Source organism: Corella eumyota, chromosome 1 (genome assembly GCF_963082875.1).
Source record: "Corella eumyota chromosome 1, kaCorEumy4.1, whole genome shotgun sequence".
NCBI lineage: Eukaryota > Metazoa > Chordata > Ascidiacea > Phlebobranchia > Corellidae > Corella > Corella eumyota.
In genome coordinates, this window is record NC_137490.1 from 18,723,171 (window position 1) to 18,740,229 (window position 17,059).

Genomic DNA, 17,059 nt, shown 5'->3' on the forward strand with positions numbered 1-17,059 from the left:
CTTGTGGCCCAGTACTATGTAAGAATTGGGGAAGTTGTATCGGAGAACTAGAGTATCCATATTATTATTGTCACTGTGCCTCTACGTACACTGGTGAACATTGTGGAAATGGTAAATAATTTATATTTTATTTTTTCTGTTAAAATTCGATAAAGTTTATTAATAATAATTTAAATAATTAAAAGTGGATACATAAAGAATCATATAAATGTTGTTTTGGGTATTTTTTAAAAGTGTACTGTTATTTCGTAGTGTTGTTTTTTTAGGAAATTTTGAATCTTCAAGTGCACTAAATTATTCTATATTTGTAAGTAATGGTGAACCTACTTCATTTAATAATTCAATAATACAAAGTGATAGTTATGGAGGTGCATTGGCTATTATTAAAGACAACCAAAGACAATTTGCCTTGGAAGGCTATTTAATGGAACATAATTATACTAACATATGGATTGGAGAAAGAAAAGTGGATTAGGGTATAGTTTTCTAAGGAAAAAAAAATTAATTTTCAAATTACCGTTTTAATTTTATTTTGTTTTTTATTTAGAATGGAGATGGCTTGATAATAGTTTAATACCAGTAAAAGAAAATCAAGGATTTCAAAATTGGGAAAATATTGAAACATTTTCAGATAATGGAGATTGTTTAGCATTATAATAACAAACTTTTAAATGGATTGGATTACCATGTTTTAATACATATGACTTTCTATGTGAAAAAACAGGTGCCAAATTTTTTGTAGTAGGTTTTATTAGAAATTGGTTAGTAATTTTTAAGATTTTTGTAAGCAAAATTCTAATGTAGTATAATTTTTGTTATTACATATAGTTTACTTTCTTTAAGGCTTTGGCTAACTTAATTGTATGTTGACTATGTTACCATTTTTTACAAGAGTGTTGCTTAGTACCATATTTAATGGTTTTTAAATATTTAAGTTTCTAATTTTTGACTTCTTTTGATGTATATCATAAAAAAACTGATATTTAAACTTAGACGTAAATAACATTTTGTTGAAATAGTGACAACAGCTTTATGTAAAACAATAAAATGTGAAAATGGTGGAAAATGTCACAAAAGTGGAGCTCATTATTTTTGTGAATGTGTAAAAGGATTTGATGGAGAAGTTTGTCAAAATCAAATTCCCAATAATACAGGTAATCAAATAAAATGAAATTAATAATTTTAATTATTTGTGCATAAACTTTGCAACCTAATAGAATGTAAATTTAAACATTTGAGGAAATAACATTGTTTTAGTTATTTTTTTTTAATATAAAATAATATTTTTATATTTTAAATTTGTTTTTCTACAGGTTCTGATAGTACTGTTTACATAGTTATTGGAATTTTAGTTCTTTTTACTAATTATTGCTGTATTAGCTGGTGTTTATGTATGGAGTAAAAGGTTGGTTCTGTCTAAAATCTAAATTCTTAAAAATGTGTAGGCTTATAAGTTATTTAACTATGTGTTTTTCTTAAATTGCAAGAAATTGTTTTTTTTTGATTTGATTATTTTAATCATTTTTAAAGTTTGGAGAATTGAATATTCAAAAATTTTGTTACATAAGATTCAGTAAAAAAATCTAGACCCAGTGGTAATTAAAAAGTTGTGCAAATTTTTAATTAATAAATAAAAAAATAAATTCAGGTCAGAAGTAAATTTAATATGATATAGCAGTATTTATTACACATTTTCTAGGAGCACCACTTGATGGAGTATATGAAAATGTACCTGTTAAAAAGAAAAGCAGATTTTAAAAGGCTACAGAATAAGTTTATCACAAATGTTGGCAAAATATAAAATACTTTCTGATGAGAATAATTCTGAAATTGATGAACAATTTACAAATGTAAGAAACGATATAAAATAAATGATTTTAAACTATATAAATAAATACTTTGGTCTTGTGATCAATATTTAGGTAAATTTTTGCCATAGAATATGTTTTCAATAGTATTAATTTACATTGATATTGCATAGTTCAGGGTTTGGTGACCATGCAATAATATACCACAAAATCTTTATGTAAACACAAATATTTATTGCATGTTTTAAACTGTTCAACTATTTCTTTAATTTTTTTTTGATTCATAAATATATAATGTAATGTAAATCATTTTATTACTTTTATTAAGGCACGAAAAACCTAAACAAATAAGTATTTTCTTTTTCAGAAATTACATCAAGAATCAATAAATGTTAAATCACCGACTACAGTTGCTGAATGACCAGAAAATAAACCTAAGAATCGATTCAAAAATATATTACCATGTAAGACTTTGTATTTGTATATATCTTTTTGAGTATTTAATTTAAATATTTAACTGCAAATCTAATATATTTATCATTCACTTTTTTTATTAAATTTGTTGATATTTAAATGTAACAGTTGATAATTCAAGAGTGAAATTGGAAGGAAATAATTACATAAACGCCAGTTTTATAAATGTAAGTTTTGATTTTTGATTGATTAAGACTACAGTAATGTCGACAAATTTGAAATAATTATTAACTAAATTGTTTAAAGCTTGTATTTAAATTTTTTTTTAGTGTTTAACTTACTGATAGCATTATTAAAACAAGGATAAATAATGTTAATCACCTATTCCAATGTACTTGCAACTAATGTTTATCACAAATTCTTGACTTTTGCTTTAAGGTATGGATTTAGGTGTAATACTGTATTTTATTAAGATAAAGCTAATTACATTTTTAAATGGATGTATAATTTAAAATTTTTTGTTTTAGAGTTTTAATGTGAAAAAGAAATATATAGCAAGCCAAGGTCCTGTACCAAGAACTGTCAGTGATTTTTAGAAAATGATAACTTAACAGGATTGCAGCTTGATTGTGATGCTTACCAATATACTGGAACGTGGAAAGGTCATTTGTTTTTTTAAATAATAAAATTACTTGAAAAGAATTATTTTTGTTTTAAAACATTACGACTACTAAAAATAATTTAACAAGCTAGCTTGTAGTTGCTATTTAAAATTTTTTTTTTAAATTTAAAAATTCAATGGAAAGGTTAAATACCGTCAAAAAACTGTATTTAATTTATTTTTTTAACTGTTTAGTCGAAATGTTAAAAATATTGGCCAGAACTAGGTAAAACTGGTCAATATGGAAACATTTCAGTAAAAGCTGACCAGGAGTATATGTTTGGATGTTATATTGAAAGAAAATTTGAAGTTTGGCCAAATGAAGATCCTTATGAATCTGTACAAAATTGTTTTTAAACCATGTTTGGTTTTCATTGTAATATTTAATCACATTTTTGGGTACCTTGCTAATATTTAACTTGTACTAAACATTAAACTTGTGTGCCTAGAAATAAATTAATACGATTTTTTTGAGCTAGAACCTAGTTTTAAAGGTTTAACTAAGTCATTAATCTCTATTTTTTACGAGCATTTTTTAAATAATTAAAAATGGCCTGCAATTCATTCAAAAACCTTAACAATCATGTTTATTTTTAGACAACCAAGCTTGTAACTCAGTTACAATTTATAACCTGGCCCGACCATGGTGTACCTTTAACAACCAGCAGTTTCTTTCGCTTTTACAACCAAGTTCAACAACTTTACAATCAACAAACAACCAAAGCTCCTATTGTTGTACATTGCAGGTAGTTAATATATAGTTGCAAAAATGTTCATGCCCATTAACAATTTTTGGAATCTAAAAGTTTTTTATACTTAGTCAAAATATTTTATAATATGCGAATAACATATTTATTTTTGCTTTATAGCGGTTTCATGATAAATTACTTTCTTTTCAATGATTCAACTCTTTATTGATTTTGCTTTTTGTTGAATTAAAAAGTAACTTCAACAAAATAAATATTTAAATGTAGTATTAATTGAATTTATTTTAATTATGTATTTATCCTTTATCAATTTAAAAATTGCTTTCTTTGTAGTGCTGGTGTAGGTAGAACTGGTACATTTATTGGATTTGATTGTTTAATGCAAGAAATGAAAGAGAAACACAGTGTGAATGTTTTTGAGACTGTTCCAAATATGAGGAGACAGAGAACTGATATGGTTCAAACCAAAGTGAATATATGTTATTTAAACTAAATTTCTTTAAAATAATAAAGAACAGCTTAGGAATCATAAACTTTTTTAACTATTTGCATTAAAAAAAAACAACAAAATTAAATAATAAAATATGAACATTTTTCAAGGGCCAATACATTTTTCTTCACAAGTTAATAGCTGAAGTTAATTTATTTGGAAACACTGATCTTAAAATATCTGATATAGAAAGCAGACTGTCACAACCTGGGTATTATACTATTTTCAATAAAGTTATAAATATTTTGTTGATGTTAAACCTGAGTATGCTATATACATCAATCTATATATAGTTCATTATTTATTTTTTTTTTTGATATTAAAATCACTTTATTTTATACCAATTTTAGCAAATAAATAATAAATGCTGTATATTGTTATAATTTAGATTTATGAAACAAGAATTTAACAAAATTAATAAAATTGAACCTATAAAAGCTTCACATGAAATAGCTAAAAGACCTGAAAATATTGAGAAAAATTTAAATGACATAATTTTGCCATGTAAGTTAATGCAACAACATACTAATATTAAATTATTTGTTTAAAGTGTAATTTTTAGGAACTTATATATTGAAAGTAAAAATAACTCTTTAATTTTCGTTTTGGGTAACATATTGCAAAGAATTTTAAATGATATTTTGTTTGACCTAAATTCTTATATGTAAATATTTTTTAGATGACCATGCTATGTTTATACTAGTACCTTCACCAAATGATTCAACACCAGCCTATTACAATGCATCTTTTATTACCGTAATTATTAAACATTTTATATATACATAACATAAAAATTATATTTTTCACCAACAAGTTTTTATTAAATAGGGATATAGATCTACAGAATCAATTTTAGCTGCCCAGACACCTACCATTGACACTGTTGTAGAATTTTGGCATGGTATTTGGCATCATAAAGTACAAACTATTGTCATGCTGTCACAAATACATGAAAAGTTGAAGGTTTTTTGCACATGATACTTTAAATTTAATTTATGTAATAATATTAATTTACCTTGATGTAAATTTTAATATTGTTAATATACTTCACTCTTAACACATTAATATTTCTATTTTTAGGGGCAAAGCATTCAATACTGGCCTGATATTGAGTGGGAAATGTTAAGTTTTGGAAGTTACAAAATACAACTTGTTTCAGTTCAAAAGTTTGGTGTTTATTTAAAGGAGAGGCGGCTTGTGATTTCATTTAACAGTACTAATGTAAAATGTTTAATAATTATGAAAAACAAACTCTTCTTTCTAATTGAATCAACATTTAAAATCTACCATTCTATCTTTATTTTTTGGTTTAATTCTATACATTATTTCACAAATTTTGGGTTATTTATTGATCCTTAAAACTACTTAATTAAAGTACCAATTTTGCAAATAAATGTTAAAATAATAAATATTTTTTAAAAAAAAAAATAAAGGCAAAATGTGTAATCCAACCAAAATAGTTTTATTACAAATTTTATTTCACAAAACAAATTAACACTTTTGTTATAAAAATTAAAAAAAGAAACAAAAAGAAACCATTTGAGATAAATTATTAACTTTTTTTGTAAGTGAAATGTAAAATTTAAATGCATAAAAAAGTAAAATTATTAATATTTAAAGTAATTAAACTAATAAAATCGTGTTAAAAAAAATTCTAAAATAAAAATTTTAACTATTTTAACTAACTAATAAAAAAAAATTCTAAAATAAAGATTTTAACTATTGCTATTTATTCGATTGATAATTTATTTTAACAATCACTTGGTCTTCCAAGTAAAGTTAATATTTAACCTACTTTAATGTAAATGATTAAATAACTAGCAGACTGTAAAAATGGGCATTCTTTACAATACCTGTCTCCATTTACTTTTTGTTTATAGTGTTTGCCATGAGCTTGATTTTCTGTGTTTTATAGCTGTTATATATATTTTATAGCATACAGCATTTAAAGTTAGTATTTTAGGCTAAGTCTTGTTTTGTTAAGTAAGGTAAAAATTAAAAAAAAATGTTTTTGTAAATTTAAAGTTTTAAAGAGTTGATAAAAATGCAATATATAAATATATATATATATATTAATTTTAGACACAGAAACATGGGTTGTTGTTATACAAATCAACTTATAGGTTTACTTTTTATAATTGCTACACAATTTCAATTAACTCCATCCGAAGGTGGGTTATGTTTCATAAAAATGGCTAAAATATTTTGCTTAAAAAAATTATCCAAATTTATTAATTTATAAGTTTAGGTTCTAAAACATATTAAATAAGCATTTTTTTAGAAGCAAATTCTGTGATATACTACAATAATACTATTATCAGTTTCTACAATGACTCTAGTTTGAGCTTAACATATCCTGAAGCTGAAAAAAAATGTCAAAAAAGTAGAGAAACTTTGTTGATAATTAGAGATTTTGTTACTCAAGAAATTGTTGTGCAACAGTTAAAGGAATGGGAAAGTGCAGCTCGGGACACAGTAGTTGAAGGTGTTAACATAGATACAGTTGGTTACTGGATTGGTGCAAGTGGGACTGTTACTAAAAGTGGTGATGTGTACACATCTTATAACTGGAAGTGGATCGATGGTACACCAGTACCACAACCTGATGACAGTACTGGGTATGAAAATTGGTATGGTGCAAATCCTAACGATAATCTTGGTTATCTTAGAATAAGGTCATTGGATCAATATGGGATGTACTATAATTTAATTGGAGGTTGGGTGGATTGGCCAGATGCAAGTTATCCTGGATATATTTGTCAACAAACAAGTAAAATATTTTTAGCAAAATATTACTTTAAAAATATGTACGTATTTAAATAAATATAAACTGCCGATTTTGTAATAAGGCATTTCACTATTAAAGGTTAAAATTTTTCAAAAATTTATGTTATAAATTTAAAATATACACACTAATACAAATGTAATTGATAATAAACTGTTAATTACTAGTAACTAATGTTTACTTATTTTATTTTTTGGCACTTTTTACACCTTTTTTAAATAACATTTGTTATAGATCTGTAACAACTTTTTTGCATTGCAGAAGCAAATGCTGTAATTATCTATAATGATGACATCATTAGTTTTTATAACGATTCTACTTTGCCTTTAACTTATTCTCAAGCTGAACAAAAATGTCAAAAAAATGCGGGAAACTTGTTGATGATAAAAGATAACGATACTCAACAAATGGTTGTGCAACAATTATGGGAATGGGAAAGTGCAGCTCAGGACACAATAGAAATTGTTGGTCACCACAATCCTGTTGGTTACTGGATTGGTGCAAGTGGAACCTTTTCACCTTATGACTGGGAATGGATTGATGGTACATTAGTACCACAACCTGGTGATGGTACTGATGGGAATTATGAAAATTGGTTTGATGTAAGTCCAGATGACAATCCAGGTTATCTTCGAATAAGATCTTTGGATACAATTACTAGTTCTAGTGACGTCACCTCTACTGGCCTAATTGGAGGTTGGTTGGATTGGGAAGAATTAGATTCATATCCCGGATATATTTGTCAACAAACAAGTAAGTTTTGAAAACACAGAAACTAAGTTAGTTTTAATATAATTTTTTCTAAACAGCTTGAAATGTAGTCTAAATTTGATTTATATATTGATTTACCTAGAAAGATAAAGGTTCAAAATAAAAAAAAAAATTTTTTATATAATACAGATCCTTGTAAAAATTTTCCGTGTGAAAATGGTGGAACTTGTGACATCAATTCAGATAATTTATTCTTTCAATGTACTTGTTTAAATGGCTATGCTGGAAATAAATGTGAAATGGGTATTTTATAAATAACCTAAGACAATTGAGTATTTAAACTTTAAAATAAATAAATACTCTTATAAACACATGCTGGTTTAGCACATTCATGCAGTTTAAATTTTTTTCCTCTGTTTTTGTAAATAAGTTTTGCATAAAATTAGGCACTTTAAACTAAGTTTTAGGATCCTTAAAGGTAAAATAATAGTTTGTAATTTAGATCCATGTACTTCAAACTTATGTGAAAACAATGGAGAATGTATTCGTGATATTGATGGATTAGGATTTACTTGCAATTGTACAAGTGGATTTTCTGGTGATAAATGTGAAACAGGTGGTTGGCTTATATTTAAATCATGGAATTAGCTTTACATTGGAAAGTATTTTCAAAAACAAGAAATTTTTTTCTCTATAGATATTTTATTTTTTTAATTTACAAATATTAAACATTACAATTAATATATACACAAACCTAAAAAAAGCTCTCAAATTTCCCAAGGATGAGCTCAATAACACAAAAATTAAAAAAAAATTGATAAAACTTGTCCTAGCATTTAGGCCTAAGTTTTTCAGCAATAAATTTAACAATTGTTATTCGTTATCAACAATTTAGAATATATTTTTTTAAATAGAATGGGAAAAAATAAATTTATAATAAAACATAAAATGCTTACATTTATATATATTGTAACTTCTGTTTTTTTTTCAATAAAGATAAAATGTTTTTAATGGGTAGCAAAGAAACTTTTTAATCCTTGATTTTATATCTAGCTTTTTAGGTGGGCAGCTTAAGACTTTTTTAAAGATAATATAAGAAAACTACTGTGAACGAATTAATACAAATATTATAATTTTCTTTATATGCTATCAGTACAAGTAGTTTTAATTTATTAGCCTTCAAATTTAAATGCAAACCTAGAAAATCTAAAGTTGAAAATTTATATGAATTTGAATTTTTCTATTTTTGTAAATTTTGTAACTTAAATGTAGATCCATGTGATTCTAACTTATGTGAAAATGGTGGAACATGTATTCGAGATAATGATGGGTTAAATTTCACTTGTGATTGTCCTGGTGGATTTGGTGGATATTTATGTGAAATCGGTATGGTTATTATTTTGTTTAATCTGCCATGTTTTAAATATTATAAAATTGTGTTAATTTTGCTTTGGTTTGTTATATAAAAAAGGCTTCATGATTTTCTAATTTTTGTTTATTTTAATCTTAGATCCATGCTTACCTAACTTATGTCAAAATAATGGAACATGTAGTCATAATGAAGATAGGTTAAATTTCACCTGTAATTGTCCTGATGGGTATACCGGATACTTGTGTGAAAATGGTGTGTAAGGATTTTAGATAAATTCAACAATGTATTTTATTTGATACTTTAAGTTAGTTATCTTTTGAGTACTATTTTTGTTAATAGCAAGGCCATTTTAATTTAAGATTCAAGTACAATACAACTATGTTATAATAATAAACCTTGTAATATTGATGGTTTAACTTAGAATTGTGATTGTTTATCTGGTTATGACAGAAATTGTACTTAAGGTTAAGGTGTTTATCAGATAGACTTTATTTAAACAAAGTTCAAATAACATTTAAGAATGTTTTTTCAAGTTTTAACAACTTTTAATGTTTAATATTTTTTACATTTTGGTTATTTAGATGCTTGTGACGCAGTACCATGTCTAAATCAAGGAAGTTGCATCAGAAAATCAATAGATCCCTATTATCAATGTAGTTGTCAAGATGGGTATTATGGATATAATTGTGAATTTGGTAAATATAAGTAAATTCAGTGTATGCTATCTAATATAATTTATTATAAAAAAAAAATTACTAGCACTTTTTTAAAAGATATATATATATATAAATATATGAACTATTAAACCTTTTGTAAATAATGGTATTTGTAATATAGATGCAACTACTTTTATGACAAAAATTGTTCAACATGTTTTGTGTAAACTATCAATATAATTTTAGATTATTTTTCTTAAAGCATTAAAATTATAAAATTTACAGATGCTTGTGGCCCAGTACCATGTCTAAATCAGGGAAATTGTATTGGAAAATCAGAAAACCCATATTTTAAATGTAATTGTACTTCTACCTATACTGGTGTTAATTGTCAAGATGGTAAGTAACTTTGCAATTATACTTTGCACAACTTAAAAAAGGTGAAAATTAGATTATTGGTTTTTAGGAAACTTTAAATCTTTGACTGGATTAAACTATTCCATTTTTGTAAGTAATGGAGAACCTACAGTATTTAATGATTCAATAATACAAAGTGCTAGTTATGGAGGTGCATTCGGTATTATTAAAGACAATACAACACAATTTGCTTTGGAAAATTATTTGGAAAAACATGTGGATAAAAAAAACATATGGATTGGGGGAAGAAAAATAAGTCGAGGTAGGGTCAAGTAATATGTACAATTATCTTAGCCCAAAAATAGTTATAAAAGCATTTATGTAAAATTATTAAAAAAAAACTACAAAAATATAATTAGTTTTGTAAGTATTGTAAGTTGTTTTTGACAGTTCTTTTTTTTTATTTTAAGAATGGAGGTGGCTTGATAATAGTTTGATACCAGTAAAAAAAAATCAAGGATTTCAAAACTGGGAAAATATTGAAACATTTTCAGATAATGGAGATTGTTTAGCATTACAACAAGAAACTTTTAAATGGATTGGATTACCATGTTCTAATACGTATGACTTTGTATGTGAAAAAACAGGTGATAGTTTTTCTTTTTTTAATGAAATATAACATAAAAGTTGGTTATGGTTTTTGTCATTTTTGTATGCAAAATTCTAATGTTACTTTTACAAGCAACTTCCTTAAAGCTTTGGCTAACTCAATTGTATGTGTTATTATTTGTACGAAAATGTTGCTCAGTACTATTTTTATGACTTGCAAATATTTAAAGATTCTAATTTTAGACTTTTTTGTCATATATCATAAAAATCCGACATTTAAAATCTTAAAACTAGATCATATATAACATTTTGTTGAAATAGTGACAACAGCTTTTTGTGAAACAATAAAATGTGAAAATGGTGGAAAATGTCATGAAAGTGGAGCTCATTATTTTTGTGAATGTATGAAAGGATTTGATGGAGATGTTTGTCAAAATCAAATTCCCAATGATACAGGTTATTAAATAAAATATGACAAAATTTAATTTAATTCTTAAACTTTTTCTGCCAAAACTTTTTAAATACCAGCTTAAATGTTAAAACAAACATCTGACGTAATACCTTTTTTTATATATAAAATAATATTTTTATATTTCAAAATTGTTTTTCCACAGGTTCTGATAGTACTGTTTACATAGTTATTGGGGTTTTAGTTCCATTACTTATAATTGCTGTCTTGGCTGGTGTTTATGTATGGAAAAAGAGGTTTAAATTTCTTAACATTTTTTATCTTATTTATTATACATTGGTATACTTTTTGTATAGGTTATTTAATTATATTTTTTTTAAATGTTAGAATAAATTGACATTTTGAATTATTTGTTTTAAATATTTTTGTATAGAGTTATAAATTTTTAAATTTTAGGAGATATGGTGAAAAAAAATCGAGTCCCAATCCCCAAAATGGTAATTGTAACTATTAGTAATCAATAAATAAATATACATATTAAAGTCAAAATTTAATTCAATTAACTCTAGCAAAATTTATTTTATGTTTTAAGGAGTACCACTTGATGGAGTATATGAAAATGTTCCCGTTAAAAAAAAACAGCAGATTTCAAAAAGCTATAGAATAAGTTTATCACAAATGTTGGCAAAATATCAAATACTTTCTAATGAGAATAATTCTGAAGTTGATGAACAATTCACAAATGTAAGAATATATAATATAAATGATTTGACTGATACTTTGGTAATATAATCAATATTCAAGTTAATTTTTGACATAAAATATGTTTTCAATAACCTTAAATTTACATTGAAATTTTTATAGTTAATTTATTTTTAAGTAAACATATTAATTTTATTAATCAGAAATTACATCAAGAATCAATAAATGTAAAATCACCAATTACAGTTGCTGAAAGGCCAGAAAATAAACCGAAAAATCGATTCAAAAATATATTACCATGTAAGACCTGATATTTCATAAATATCTTTTTAAGTGTTTTCTTAAATAAATTACCTAAAAATCCAATATATTAAATATTTACTTGTTGATTAATCTTGTTTATTTTTAAATGTAACAGTTGATAGTTCAAGAGTAAAATTAGAAGGAAATAATTACATAAATGCCAGTTTCATAAATGTAAGTGTTTAATTGATTAATTAAAGCTACACTTGCCCGTTTTCATGTACAAAAATAAAGCCTGGCTTTTTATTAGAATTTGGGCTAATTTTTAGTCCAAAGCCCAGTCCTGTTTCCATGGCCATTAAGCACATTGGGCTTTTTATTAAAATGTTGGTTTTGTCTGTTTGTCAGGCTTAAAATTGTTATAGGCCAACTAATAATAAAATATAAATGATTAACTAAATATTTTAAGGTCTGTATTTAAATTTTTTTATAAGTGTTTAACCTACTGATAGCATTATTTAAACAACAATAAATAATGTTAATCACCTATTCCAATGTGCTTGCAACTAATGCTTATCACGAATTGTTGACCTTTGCTTTAAATTCATTTCTATTAAATTACTTTTTTTTTAATAATATAAATCAAATTGCATTTTTAAATAGATGTATAATTTATAATTTTATGTTTCAGAGTTTTAATGTGGAAAAGAAATACATAGCAAGCCAAGGTCCGGTGCCAAGAACTGTCAGTGATTTTTGGAAAATGATAACTGAACAGGATTGCAGCTTGATTGTAATGCTGACCAACATTCTAGAACGAGGAAAGGTTATTGTTTTTAGTTTATGTACTAAAAATACTTGGAATAGGATTGTTTTTGTTTTAAAACATTAAAACTTTTAAAAAATGATTTAACAAACTAGTTTGTAGTTGCTATTAAAATTTTGTATTCTTTTAACACTTTAAATTTTTAATGGCTGGTAAAAAAATTATATTAATTCATTTGTTTAACTGTTTAGTCCAAATGTGAGAAATACTGGCCAGAGCCAGGTAAAACAGATCAATATGGAAACATCACAGTAAAAGCTGACCAGGAGTCTACTTTTGGATGTTATATTCAAAGAAAATTTGAAGTTTGGCCAAATGAAGACCCATATGAATCCGTACAAAACTGTTTTTAAATCTTGTTTGGTTTTTATTTTAATCACACTTTTTTGGTACTTTGCTAATATTTAACTTGTACTAAATATTAACCTTGTAGGGCTAGGGATAAATTAACAAGATTTTTATGAGCTAGTACCCGGTTTTGTAGGTTGAACAAAGTCATTGATCTCTATTTTTATGAGCATTTTTAAAATAAAATCAGGTCTGCAAAAATGGTTTAGTTTTTGTAAGGTATTTTATACAATTTAATTATGTAACATTCTAAAACTTTAACAATCATTTTTATTATTAGACAACTAGGCTTGTGACCCAGCTACAGTTTATAACCTGGCCTGACCATGGTGTGCCTTTAACAACCAGCAGTTTCTTTCGTTTTTACAACCAAGTTCAACAACTTTACAATCAACAAACAACCAAAGCTCCTATTGTTGTACATTGCAGGTGGTTAATATATGGTTGAAAAATTTCACTTGCCCAATAATAATTTTTATAACATAAAAAGCATTTTATATTTCTATTTAAATGTTTTATAATGTGTGAATAGATTATTTAATTTCGGTAAATAGCTAGTTGTTTTATGAAAAATTACATTCTTTTTAATGTTTGAAGAGAAACAATTCACCCTATCAATTTTGCTTTTTGTTAAATTTAAGAGTCTCCTCGACAAAAGAAATGTTTAAATGTAATAAAAATTATTTAACTCTATATTCGCTCCTTTGTCAATTTAAAATTTACTTTTTTTTAGTGCTGGTGTAGGTAGAACTGGAACATTTATTGGGTTTGATTGTTTGATGCAAGAAATGAAAGAAAAACAAAGTGTTAATGTTTTTGAGACTGTTCTTAATATGAGAAAACAGAGAACTGACATGGTTCAAACAAAAGTGATTATATATTTTTGTTTTCAACTAAGTTTCTTTAAATTAATGAATAACAATTTAATAAACACTAATTTATTTAAATGACCACTTTTCTAAAAAAAACAACAAAATTAAATAATAAATGATGAACATTTTTTTAGGGCCAATACATTTTTCTTCACAAATTAATAGCTGAAGTTAATTTATTTGGAAACACTGATAACAATATATCTAATTTAGAAAGAAAATTAGCCAAACCTAGGTATTATAATTTTTTTAAATAATTTAAAAATGTGAAGATAATGTTGTTCAATTGTACTTTATACTACACAATCCCTCTATATATTTCATATTTTTTACAAATTTTTTTTTAACATTAAAATCTTTTATGTTATATCAATTCACATAAGATTGATAGAAGAGGAGTTTAACAAAATAGATAAAATTGGACCTGTAAAAGCTTCACATGAAATAGCTAGAAGACCTGAAAATATTGAAAAAAACTTGAACAATATAATTTTGCCCTGTAAGTATATAATTTTAAATGTTTTATTTATTGTTATATTATAAAAAAATGCAGGTCTTGTGTTAAAATTAATAATAAATTACTATATAATGTTTTAATAATTTTTTTGATTTTTTTTCAGATGACCATGCTATGTTTATTTTATCTCTTTTACCGAACGATTCAATTCCAGCTTATTACAATGCTTCTTTTATTACTGTAACTATAAAACATATGACTCATATATAGGCTCTATATATAACTTAATATATATTGTTCAATAACACGTTTTTATTAAATAGGGATATAGTTCTACAGAGTCAATATTGGCTGCTCAGACACCTACAAATGACACTGTTGTGGAATTTTGGCATGGGGTTTGGCATAACAGGATTGAAGTTATCGTCATGTTATCACAATTGCATGAGGAGTTAAAGGTGTTTGGCTGTTGCTAAATCAATCACATGAAATTTTTCATTTTTAATTTGTAATGTTGTTTTGTTCTACATATAACAAATGTAGATTTTTTAACGTTTATTTGATGTTAAAGGGACAAAACATTCAATACTGGCCCGACAATGAGGGGGAAACTCAAAGTTTTGGTAGTTACTCAGTACAACTTGTTTCGGTTCGAAAGTTTGGTATTGGCTTGAAAAAAAGAAAACTTGTGATTTTGTTTAACAATCAACAGGTAAATTTTATAAATTGTTTAACAGGAATTTTCTATAAGAAATAACATTTATTGCCTAACAATAAGTTGATATTTTGATCTAGTGTCAAATTACTCATTATCAACTCTTAAAATGGGAAGTTGGACAACCTCCAAAGTGTGATGTCATAATTGACTTGATTGAAAAAGCTCAAACAAGTTGCTTAGAATGTGGTGCAAATATGGCTGTACACTGCAGGTCTAATCGTAATACTTTATTTTAAATGTTTAAGTACACTATTTAATGATTCGAACTGTTTTGTAAATATTTTTAAAAGTTAAAAGAGATTTTAAAATTAGTTTTAAATAACAGTGATGGAGCAGGTCGAACTGGGGTGTTTATTGGAGCTTTGAACTTGATTGAGCGAATAAAGAATGAAAACAAGGTTGATGTTTTAAGAACAGTCAAGGACATGAGAGACATGAGACCTGGAATGGTGGAAAATCTGGTAAAATTAATTGTTAAGTATTTCCAGCTAATTTTAGATGACAATATTTCTTATAATAAAAATTATTTAGCTTTGCTTTGAAAAAGGCAGATTGAATAAGTAACATACTTTAACTTTTTGTAACTGTCAATAACAAACAAAGTTTTTTTTTATTTTTAGGCTCAGTATAAATCGCTGTATCAAATTGCAGCCAAGTATGTTGATTCTCTTTCAGATTACCAAAACTTCGTTCCAACAAAAATGTGAAGTTAAAAATGTTTAGTATACCATTATGTGTACATAGAGACTGTTTTAAACTTGATTTAATTAGATAACTTAAAGTATGGCTTTAATTTTTATTTAATTTTGTTTTTTGTAGAAATTATGTATAGTAATAAGCTGTTTTTATATTTTAGTAAATTGATTATTTTTGCTTAGCAATAATTGTTTTGTTAACATGTTATAGTGTATTGAGTGTAGTTATAATTGAAACACATTTAAATACATTTTGTTTATTTTGCCTTTGCTGTATAACTTTGTTACTTATGTAAGGATTATAATTATTGTTATATTTTCAAATGCTTGGCATTTGTGTTTTATAAAAAGGCAAACGTGCAATTTATTATAATCAGGAAAACGAAACGCATTATTTTGCTTTATTGTGTATTTTGAAACATTCTTAATTCCTGTCGTTATTGTGTTAAACTTGATTGTTAAGTATTTAAAAAATTAAAACATTGTTTTATTAAATTTTATAAAATTAAAAAAAAAAAAAATTAGAAACTCTAAAATTTGTTTGATTTTTTATACATATATTTTAAGCTAAATTATAGTAACTATTTATGTAATTAACAAAATTAAAAAGCATGCTTTTAAATTGTGTAGAATATGGTTTTTAATTTTAGAAAACAATAACAACACTGTTTATGTTCCGAAATTTTAACAATTTGCTAATATTTATTGTTACACCTATTAATAGTTCATCAATAAAACATATGTCAAATAAGCAAACAAAATTGTAAATTATTAAACATTGTTTGTATTCGTGTGCAATCGTTAGGTGTTACTTTCTTTTTCGTGTTTGTTTTAGTTTTATGATGGATTTTGGATATCAATTTCACGGTATGTTATTTATATAATACTGCTGTAAAGTATTATTAATCAATATTAAAATTTATGTTGTAATTTATTGATTAATCTTAATTTTCTATTAACTTGATTTTATTTCACATAAATTTTAGATTCGGTACACCTGTATTTTTTGTTTTTAAGGTTCATTTTTGTACATTTATATTACAGGTTAAGTGCTATTTGTCTTATTAACTTTTAAACAAAATACTGTTATATTTTTAAAAATCTTGTACATTTATTTAATATTTAATAGATATAACATTGTAAATATTTGTTGTTCAGGTGCAATTGCAATGATTGTTTCTTATCCTTACCATGACATCTTCTGTTTTTACAACCATTC